The following is an 11,428-nucleotide window of genomic DNA, read 5'->3' as shown; positions in this document are numbered from 1 at the left end:
CGACCGTTACCATCTCGGTTGACGTACTGTGCAGCATGGGGACCAGCCATTCTGCTGCACATTGACTCGGACCAAGGCTATGCGACTGTAGATTTTTTTTTTTTTTTTTGGTAAATGCGACTGTAGTTGTTTGAGAGGCAAAGAAACCCTCTTTTCTTCTCCTCGGCATCTATCCTGCCTCTCTGTAAATACCACATAACAATCCAAGGAAGCTCCCAAAAAAAAGGAAGCGAGAGGACGAGGAAAGCAAACGAACGGAGATTCCACCAACCTATCAAGCAGCTCTCTGGAGAGTAGAGTCTGATCTACATTATTTTTCCTTGAGATGGCAGCCATCCCTCTCCTGACTCCACACAAGATGGGCAAATTTGATCTTTCTCGTAGGTCAGTACCTTCCTTTCATTTGCTTTTCCAACGGTCACGAATAATGTGAAGATTTGACGTCTCAAGATTCGGTCTATATTGAACCCACAGCGGATCCGCGATGAAAAATGGAGTCCAACGAGATCAAGATTATCTCAAATGGAATCCGGATGGCCAAGATATGTGCGAGAGAAGTCGGCACAGAATCCGAGATGGCAGAGAATCGATGGTGGGCCGGTGGAGAGGCAGCGGCGCGACCGCGCGCGGCTTAGGCATGGCCAGCATGCGGACTGGGCGCGTGTAGGGCATGGCCCAACAAGCGGGCCCGGCCCAAGCTCGAGCACGTGGGGCACGGCCCAAGCCCAGGCGCGTGCGGGGCACCGCCCGGGCCCAGGCCCAGCGCCCCGCTCTGACGCTCGATTGCTCGGTCCACCATAGACCGGGCCATGCACAGTAGGCTTCGTGGACCATGCGGATATTTCTCGCACGTTTCTCGCGGTCCACGGCACTATTCCATGGACCGAAGCACGATATAATGGCGTGGATAGTTTTTGGTCTCGATCCAACGGTTTGGGAGGTTTTTGGGCTTTATTTAAGGCCTTTAAAAGGCCTGATCAATGGAACAGGGGATGGGTGGTGGCTGGTGATCTTGTGGACGCGCACAGGCTTCAGCGGAGACCGAACCCATGGTGAAAAAGAGAGAGACACGATGTTGAGGAGAGAAGGAGCAGGGCTCCTGGACAACAGACAACGGTCGCTTCAGGGGTTTAGAGGGATCTTTCAAGAGAGAAAGCTTTTGTGAAGGAGAACTTTCTGTGAGGAAAGAATTGGGTGTACGAGGGTTGAGGGTGAGATCTTTTCTTGTAAATTTTTTTTTCTCATAGTAAAGTTTATATATCCCGTGGAGACAAGCCATTTTTGACTGATCCACGTATTTGATTATTTTCTATTTTTATTTCTTCTTTCTTCCTGCTGCATCGTGCAGTACCGAAAAGATCTTGGGAGGTAGTGTCCTAGTCAGATATCCACCCAACAAGTGATATCAAAGCGAGGCCGTACAAGGATGCAGATTGCAACGATGGTGAGCAAGACTGAAGATGGAGAAGACAGGATCAATCAAGATGGAAATCAACAAGTTCGATGGAAAGGGCAATTTCTCCTTGTGGCAGGCAAGGGTGAAGGATGTGCTCATCTAGCAAGGGTTGATTAATACTTTCTTATGCGAGGAGAAGCCAACTACCATAGAGGTGCAGGATTGAAAACGGCTACAAATGCTGGCGGTGAGTTTCATCCGCATGTACTTAGCAGATGAGGTGGTGATCCATGTGCTTAACGAGACTTCTCTAACGGTGCTATGGTCGAAGTTCGAGAAATTGTACATAGCAAAATCTCTCACCAACACTCTTTTTCTCTAAAGACAGTTTTATCAGCTGTGGATGGCTGAGGGACAGAGCGTGCAGGAGCATCTAAGTCACTTTCAGAAGATCCTCACCGACCTCCTCAACATTAATGAGAATATTGAGGAGAAGACCAGGGTGTTGGTTTTGCTAGTGTCGCTTCCTCCTTCGTATGAGTCATTGATGACTGCTCTTCTAGTGGAGAAAGTACTATCAAGATGGACGATGTCACCGCAGTGATACTCCAGAATGAGATTCTCAAGAGGAAGAACCTGGCTTTGAGTTCAAGTAGCAGTAGCTCAGTTTTGGTGGCTTTTGGAGGAGCAGGAAGCGGTAAATGGAGTGACAGGAGATCACGATGAGGATGATCCAAGTTTAAGAGGGACTTGAGCAAGATCAGGTGTTACCGGTGTAACGAGTTGGGGCATCAAGCTAGAGATTGCTCTTAACTCAAAAATTGGATGATGGCTGCAGTGGCAACGGCCAGTAGCGATTCAGAAGGAGATGTCCTGGAGATATCTAACGAGGTATCTACTTCTTTCCAGCAGTGGATATTAGATTCTGCATGTACCCATCATGTATGTTGCAGAGAGGAGCTGTTTGACTCCTGAGAGAACGGTGAGGGCACTGTTTATCTGTCAGATAAATCGAGTTGTGCGATCAGAGACATCGATATGGTCAACTGGAGGACATATGATGGTGCAATGAGAAGATTAGGGAAGGTCCGAGACATCCAATTTCAGACAGAATCTTATCTCACTGAGTAGATTTGATTCGAGAAGCTACAGGACGGTAGCTGGTGGAGGAATCCTGAAGGTGCTACGCGATGATAGGATTATACTAGAGAGGAAGAAGGAGAAGAGAGAAAATTATTACCTGACAGGGAGCCCAGTGGGAGGTGGAGCTTCAGGAGCCAGGAGGAGTCCAGAGTGAGGTGGAGCTCCAAGTGGAGGTGGATCGAGCACGAGACAGGAGACTCGGAAGAATGAGAGATGACGTCGTAAGGTAAGATTCCTATTGCCGCAGGATGATACCTTGAGCAGGTCTCAAGTCAGGAGGAGCACAGCATACGACAGAGATGAGATCGAGCGGCCTAGCTCGATTCCCATATTTGTCTATCCATGATCAGCAGGCGATTGCCCCAAGGCATGGAAATGAAGAAATCCAGAAGCTCTCGGAGTCAGGAAGAGGCCGAATATCGAGTTGAGATGAAGATTGTTAAGATTTGATACCTCAAGATTCGATCTATATTAAGTTCACAGTGAGGTCCGCGATGAAAAATGGAGTCCAACGAGATCAAGATCACCTCAAATGGAGTTCGGATGGCCAAGATACGGACAAGAGAAGTCGAAACGGAACCCGAGGCAGCGGCTGGCGGCAGGCTGGCGAAACGGCAGCGGTGCTGCCGCGCACGACAGTGCGCCGCCCAGGCGTGGCCAGCGCATGGGCTGGGCACGTGCAGGGCGCGGCCCAGTGGGTGGGCCTGACCCATGCCCGGGCGCACGGGCACGTGGGCCGGCCCAGGCCCGGGCGCGTGGGGTGCGGCCCAGGCCCAGGCGTGCACGCAGGGTGCGGCCCAGGCCCAACGCCCCGCTCTGAGGCCCGATTGCTCAGTCCACCATGGGGTGTACAGCAGGCTCCGTAGACCGCACGAGCATTTTTCATACATTTTTCACGGTCCACGGTACTATTCCATGGACCGAAGCATGATCCAATGGTGTGGGTAGTTTCCGATCTCGATCCAACGGTTTGAGAGGTTTTTGGGCTTTGTTTGGGCTTGATTCGGATTCCTAATCCTAATCTAAGTCTTATTTAAGGCCTTTAAAAGGCCTGATCAGTGGAACAGGGGATGTGTGGTGGCTAGTGATCTCGTGGACATGCACGAGCTTCAGCAAAGACCGAACCCGTAGAGAAAAAGAGAGAGGCACACGACGTTGAGGAGAGAAAGAGCAGGGCTCCTAAACAACGAACAACGGTCGCTTTAGGGGTTCGGGGGATCTTCCAAAAGAGAGAGCTTTTTTGAAGGAGAACTTCTTGTGAGGGAGAAATTGGGTGTACGAAGGTTGAGAGTGAGATCTTCTCTTGTAAAATTTTTTTTTCATAGTGAAATTTGCATGCCCCATGGAGGTGAGCCATTTTTGGCTAATCCACGTATTTGATTATTTTTTATTTTATTTTTTCTTTCTTCCTACTGCATCGCGCAGTACCGAAAAAGTCTTGAGAGGTAGTGTTTTGGCTAGACATCCACCCAATAATTAATTGTTCTTAGAACCAAGTAATTCATTCTTTTTTTTTTGAGAGGTGTGGAAAATAGTGGGAGAACCCAACTACTCATCAATTTTATTCAAAGTAAAAAAATTTAGGAATTTACAAAGAGAGATTACAAGTAATATATCCTAACTCATTACAAAATGTAGAAACAATAAAGCTGTTCAGAAATAAAAGACCCAAAATGAGAAAAGGAAGAGACTTAGTTGAATCTATCGGGAAGTAAGAAAAGCAAGAAATCCACAAGAGGAGACTCAGAGAGTAGTCACTGTTCCAACAATTATAGCAATGGGTGCTCTGGAAAACACCAGGCCGCAGAGCAGAGTTCCATCATTGTCTCCCATCCCAACAGATGCATTTAGAGGAGGTAATAGGTTCAGCTGTGTAACCAAAAATTGAGTGATATAACCCAATAGAAAAAGATCCATCCAAATTGCAGAAAATTCAGACAAAGAGCAAGCTTTCTTAACTAGCATTAACTGATGCTGAGAAAGAAGTAAAAAGGGCAATATAAAATAAATAAGAAAGAGCTTGCAAATCATTAACTACAAAGGTTAGCATCAGGAGATCCCTTTTTTAATAAATTTGTGATCAGAAAAGCTGCAGCAGGTAGCTCAGATGGTTTATAGAGAATGGTCCATTCTTGAAATCGATACATCACTTTTCTGAATACATCATTTTCACTCGAGCTCCTTTTTAGAAATATTCTTGAATTTCTTTCCTCCCAACGGCTAGAAACAATAGCTGCCACTAGCATGAAGATAGGATTGAAAGATTTGAAATGATGTTTACACCTTGATGGAGCAAACTTGAGATAAAGAGGAAGGCACAGGAGGAACATTCAGCCTATTATAGACCCAATACCAAATTTTGGAAGAAAAGATGCAATTGATAAATAGATGATCCAAAGATTCAACATAACCAGCACACAAAACACAACCACCAACATTTTTACCCAATTTTTTTTCTTAGAAGCTCTCTGATATTCAGTTTATTTGAAAGTGCTAGCCATATCAAACATTTGATTTTTAATGGTAGTTTACTCTTTCAGATCAACTTGGCCATAGACCACTTTACACCTCCAAAGATAAGGAAGTTATACAAGGAACATGAAGAAAAGTTGCTTGAAGGTTCAACTGTCAAATAACTTTATCTTGATTTGAATTCAGTTGCACAGTAGAAAGTATGGAAAGTAGGTTGGATTTTTCCTACCTAACAATGAGAGTCAGAGTGATAGTTTGAATGTCCCAAGTTCCTCATCTATTATTGAAAAAGGAGGCCACCGATCCATTTTTTCCATAGTAGCAGGCATAGAGATTGGGAAATAGAATTTTTAGAGGGACAAAACCAATCTAGCTGTCATGCCAAAAAGATATTTTCAAGCCATTTCTATCTTCAAATTTAACTCTATTCCAAACTGGTGGCAGGGTGTTTACAACATCTTGCCATAGTCTAGAAGAATATATGTTAGGCCTCCATTTATCAATGAGCTTAACTCTCTTAAATGGGCTCCAGAGATAATTTTTCTCCACCGGTCAGAGTCTTCTTTAATGAATCTCTAACCCCATTTTGCCAGTAGGGATTGATTGAAAGAGCGAAGATCTTTGATACCAAGTCCACCTTCTTCTTTAGGGAGGCAGACCTTGGACCAAGAGATCTTACAAGAGATGGCATTGACAGATTCAGAGCCTTTCCAAAAAAAAACTCTTTAGATTTTATCTAGCTTCTTGATAACCCATGTAGACAATTTGTAAAGAGACATAAAGTACACCAGAAGAGAGGATAATATAGCATTAATTAATGTGAGTCTCCCTTCCCTTCGATAGAGAAATTTATTTTTTCATGAACTTAGTTTAGTGTTAAACCTTTGAATGAGCAGTAGCCAATCGGATTTATTAAGGTGCCCTCCAATTAGAGGCAACCCCAAATATTTAAATGGCGAAGGAGATCGGCCACAATTAAGCCAAGAAGCAAGATCAATATTAGAGTTTTCATTGGAAGCAACGGCAACCACAGAACTTTTTTGAAAATTAATGGCAAGATCAGTAATAAGCTCAAAAGAGTAGAGAACGATTTTTAGAAAAGATATATTTTCTCTTTTAGCTTTAGTAAAGATCAATGTGTCGTCAACATATTATAGAATTTTGGATCCTCCAATTATGTGCGGATCTTCGAGGCCCTCAAAAATCTTGTTAATTACAATCTTGTTTAAAAGCTTACTTAAAAGGTCAGCAACCAATATGAAGAGATAAGAGGATAATGGGTCGCCTTGACGGATCCCTCTTCTACAAAAGATCCATGAACCATGATCACCATTGAAAAGGACTGCTACTTTGGAAGAGAAGAGGATATTTTCCACCCATCCACACTATTTCGGTGGAAAACCTCTATAGTGTAGCATCTTTATCAGATAATTTAGATCTATTTTATCAAAAGCTTTTGAGAAATCCAATTTGCAGATGAGTCCTGCCTTAGGATTCTTGTTGGAAAGATGAATGATTTCATTGGCACAGAAAATATTGTCTAATTATATGGATCTTCTTTTTATATAAGCAGTCTGTGCTATATCAACAAAAGCATTTACGAAAGGTTTCAATCTTTCGGCCAGTACCTTAGAGATCACCTCAATGCAACAATAAATGAAACTAATTGGGTGATAGTCGGCAAGAGATGAAGCAGATTCTTTTTTTGGTATAAGTGCCAGGAAAGCATAGTTTAACCGAGATAAATTTAGAGTAGAAAAATCATACAGCTGCTGGAATAAATCAAAGAAATCCTGACAAACGATGTCCCAAAATTGCTGAAAGAAGCCGAAAGGGAAGCCATCAGGGCCTGAACTTCTATCAACATCAAAACTGAATATAGCATATTTGATCTCATCCATAGTGAAAGGATAATTAAGAGATTCAAGATTTATGGAAGAAGAGTAGAGATCATTCCAATCCACATCAAAACTAGATTCAGTTTTTTTTTTTTTTTTTGGTATCACAAGACTAGATTCAGTTGATTTGCGAAACAAATCTTTAAAGTAGTTTGAAAAATCTTTCATCATTTGATCATGATCATGAAAAGATTGGCCATTCCAGGAGATGTGGGTAATCCAATTATTTTTTTTATGATGATTAGCAATCCTATGAAAAAATTGGGTATTGTTGTCACCCTCCTTGAGCCACATAATTTTAGCTCGTTGCTTCCAATAGATCTCCTCATTTTTATAGATTTGAAGCAGTTTCTGCTTGCAGATCAAACACAGTTGAAAGTCTATGGGAGAGAGACATCCCAATTCCTCCGATCTATCCAAGTCCTGAATCATCTTAAGGAGAATTGGTTTCTCTTTAGAGGTGGTATGTCTAATCTCAGCACTCCAGGCTTTTAAGTAATTCATTCTTTCTATTTTGACTGCATATTTGTGGTGAACAATAAATATCCTCTCAAGTCCACTTTCATATATATCTGGCAAAGCTTTCCAAGTGGTTTCTAATTGTGCATCCTGAATACTTTGGTTTGATCCACTTGCCCTTAGCTGTTCATCACTGAAGAAATTAATGGCGAGGAATCAATGTTGGGAGGCTTATTATTTTAGTTCCCACTCTTACAGCTGCTGCTGTTGGAATCCTAAGCAAGGGTAGTAACATTAGAGCTGAACTGTCATAAAAAAGAAAGGTACTTGAACCCAATCTAGGAAATTTCACCTCACTATACGGTTTCTAGAAGATTTGAAGCACATTGAAATTATTTTTAAATTGGCAGTGATTCTTAATTTGCATGGCTATTTAAGAGCCCCTGGTTCTTGTGGCTGCAAGTTGATGATACCAAATCAAAGAGAAAAGAAATAAAATATGCCAATATTCCATAGCTAGCAAGGAAAATTTAACAATTCTGTTCTTTCTTCCATGAGGCAGGCACGGCGGGGCTGGTTTTGTCGTTCGAGGGCCTGACTCTACTTTTGTGGTGGCAGAGGGACACCATCTCTGGGAGCTCTCAGTCTCTGAGATGAAGCTCCATACTGCTTGGGCAGGGTTCATTTATTCCAGATGATTTCTAAGGGAGACCCATCTCGTGGTGGAAGGTGACTCAGCCACAATGGTTGTTTGGCTCCAAAAATATATTCCTACTGGAGGCTCTCATCCCCTTTTGCATGATGCTGTGAGACTACTACGAGGATGCATTCGCTGATTATCCAGCATGTCTTCTGCGAGGCGAATTCGTCTACCGATTGGGTAGCATCTTTTGTAGTGGAGCACATGAGAGAGATCCTCTGGACTGCGATGGGGGTTATCCCGAAGCAGCTTCGGGATATTTTATTTTCTGATTCTTTTGAATGTATTCATACAAAATTTATTTGAATTAACCGTCTTACCAAAAAAAAAAACTACTCTCCAAGCAAAATCAGTATCAAAAAATGCTATTCATGTACTCAAAGCCGCTATTTCTCTTCTACACTCATGGATCTAATATACATGTATCACTATTTTATAAGGTCGGCAACTTCATATAGCAACATTTTGCTCAAAAGACTTTTATATAGCACCACTTTCCCAACATGATACCAGCCATGCCATCTGTTTTACTAATAATTTTTTTGAGTTAAATTAGTGGAATATGTTTGCCCATTTTGTTTTTGATCAAACTTTACTTTGCCTCCACCAATAATTGGAAGGTATATATATATTTCTGCATTGCTGGACAAAATGGATTTGAGGAAAAGGAATAAAACTTGTTCCCTCCAGTGGACTGGAGAGGAAGTATTTTCTAAGCAAGGAATTTATGACCTTACTCAAAACCAGCATGGGGTGAAAATTTTATAAACTTGTCCAACTTGAAGAAATAAAGTTATGTTGAATATTTATGTCTACCACAAAATCCTTATCATTTTTTTAGCCTTATCTGATTTTTTTAATATAAAGCAATACTTTGGTTTTCATTGAACACAGGATTGTTTTGACAAGATCAAGATCTTATGGTAATGTTCCACAATCACATGCTATCTTGTACTACTCTAAGAGGACCACCAAGGGAGGCCTTCTCATAACCGAAGTCACTGGAGTCTCGGATACAGCCAAAGGATATAACTATTAGAAGCTCTAAACCATTCGATCATATCTATTACAAAGCAGTGACTTTGTGAGATCCTTCAAATGGTCAATTCTTCACTTAGTCCACCAGGTTTGAAGGCGAAACTCTCTTAGTCTCATTGAACGCATTTTTTTTTTTTGTCAATTTTTTGTTAGATATCCGGACACTCCTGGGATATGGACAAAGGAACAGGTGGAAGCTTGGAAGCCAAGGGAGAGGTGTTCTTCTGCCAACTTTGGCATGTGGGAAGGACTTCTAGTTATGGTATCGTTCTGTACTGTAGTATCGCATTGACATATATCTACTGCTATTCTTTGCACTGTTTAGTCAGAAAAAGGAAGCAAAAAAATAAAAAAATCCAATCAAAGGGGTTAAGTCTTATGCCTATAGCAACATATGGGATTCCTTAAGATTCAAGCACACAAATCGCCGCACATCATTATGATATAATAGTGTCTGCATAAAAGAGAAGGAAAAAAAAATGCTAATCAGATATGCTTCTAATGTATTTGTATCTTACATAGGTTACCAATCTAATGGACGAGCACCGATATCTAGCATAGACAAGGGGATCGAACCGGTAACCCATCATGATGGCTCTGTCGAAGAGCACTCTCCTCCTCTGAGATTAAAAACTGAGGAAATATCTCGCATTGTCGATGATTTCAGACTTGCTGCAAGGAATGCCATTGAAGCTGGTAATTTACATACTCTCTGGTGCCCGTGTTTCTTTATGTAGTTCTATAACAAGAAAGAGAAAAGAAAAAGAAAAAACTTAAGTATGTTGCATGCATATATGGTCATGACTAACGTAACAAACATTTAATGTACATTTTCTTATGATTACAAGCTTTGATGGAGTTGAAATTCATGGAGCACATGGCTACTTTATTGAACAATTCATGAAAGACGGGGTCAATGATCGGACAGATGAATATGGTGGGAGCCCAGAGAATCGATGCCACTTTGCTTTAGAATAGTTGAAGTGATCGTTTAAGATATCGGAGCTAAGAGAGTTGGAATACATCTCTCACCATTCGCTGACTACAATGAATGTTGGGACTCAGATCCAGAAGCATTTGGGCTTTACATGATGGAGGCACTGAACAAGTATGGCATTACATATTGTCATATGACTGAGCCTAGAATGGCTATTATGGATGCATGGGAGGTGCCAAATACCTCACCGGCTATTTTTAATGAGGAGGGCTTTCAAGGGAACTTATATTGCTGCTGGAAGATATGATAGAGAGGAAGGGAACAAAGTTGTGGTGGAAAATTATACTGATTTGGTGGCATATAGTCACTTGTTTTTGGCTAATCCTAACTTGCCTAAAAGATTTGATCTCAATGCTCCTCTCAACAAGTACAATAGGTCTACTTTCTACACACCAGATCCTATTTTTGGATACACGGACCATCCATTCTTGGAATGCTCAAATTAAACTTCTTACAGAGAAAAAATAATCTTGGGCACTTTGTATTTATTTTCATACATAGAATCTGGAAACTTATGCCATAAAGAAATTATATTTAAACTGAATTCCACAGCACCATTTGTCTCTCTAAAAACATGAGTCACTTCTCTCGATGATCCTCCAAATGTCCATCACTAACAGACGGACAGAACAACTGTGCTTCCTCACCCAACTCACCACCATACTAGAGACTCTATCTTGGATTAAATACTTGACTAGAAGGATCATGGTAACGTATCTGATTCCCCTACATGCCTCTACCATTCCTTCATATTCTGCTATGACTATTTTGGAATTTTGTCCAAGAAGGAGTATAACATTGTGGGGTTGCAAGAAGGTTTAAAATCATTATGGGGCCTTCTCTTACCATTAACCAATGAGGTGGTGCTAGATATCTTAAGAAATTCACAAGGACTGATCTTAAAGGTGGATGCTTCTTTATTGGCTACTTCCTCTGCTATTAATTGATGCTGCAATAAGAGCAGTTTGGGAAGAAATCAAACCTGCTACGAATTTGCCATAATAAGGGAGGGTTTGGACCGAAGGAGATTCAAAGGTTGCTTCACTCATTAAGGAGTTTGATTTTGTGTATACTTCATGCTTGTCAAGAATTTTTTTTTAAAATGTGAATGTTTTTCGAGAATCCAATCAGCGTGCTGAATGGATCTTGAAACACTCATTTTCTTTAGTTCTAGAGTTCAACAATGGGATATAAAATTTTCCTTGTCCACTGCTTGTTCTTGCTAAGACTTAACTGTAAAGTATTCTCATTTTGTGCATAACATCAAGCATTAGGAAATTTTTTTTTAAAAAAAAATCCACATAATTTAGGTCCCATTCCATATT

General features: G+C 41.3%; 1 pseudogene; it reads left to right on the top strand.

The window, feature by feature from the left end:
• Positions 1 to 325: 325 nt before the first annotated feature.
• On the top strand, positions 326 to 10,549 carry LOC105038561 (putative 12-oxophytodienoate reductase 5; annotated as a pseudogene).
• The last annotated feature ends 879 nt before the right edge of the window (positions 10,550 to 11,428 follow it).

This window comes from Elaeis guineensis, chromosome 1 (assembly GCF_000442705.2).
Source record: "Elaeis guineensis isolate ETL-2024a chromosome 1, EG11, whole genome shotgun sequence".
Classification (NCBI taxonomy): domain Eukaryota; kingdom Viridiplantae; phylum Streptophyta; class Magnoliopsida; order Arecales; family Arecaceae; genus Elaeis; species Elaeis guineensis.
Note: the sequence above shows the minus strand (reverse complement) of the source record. Positions and strands in the feature narration are given on the sequence as shown.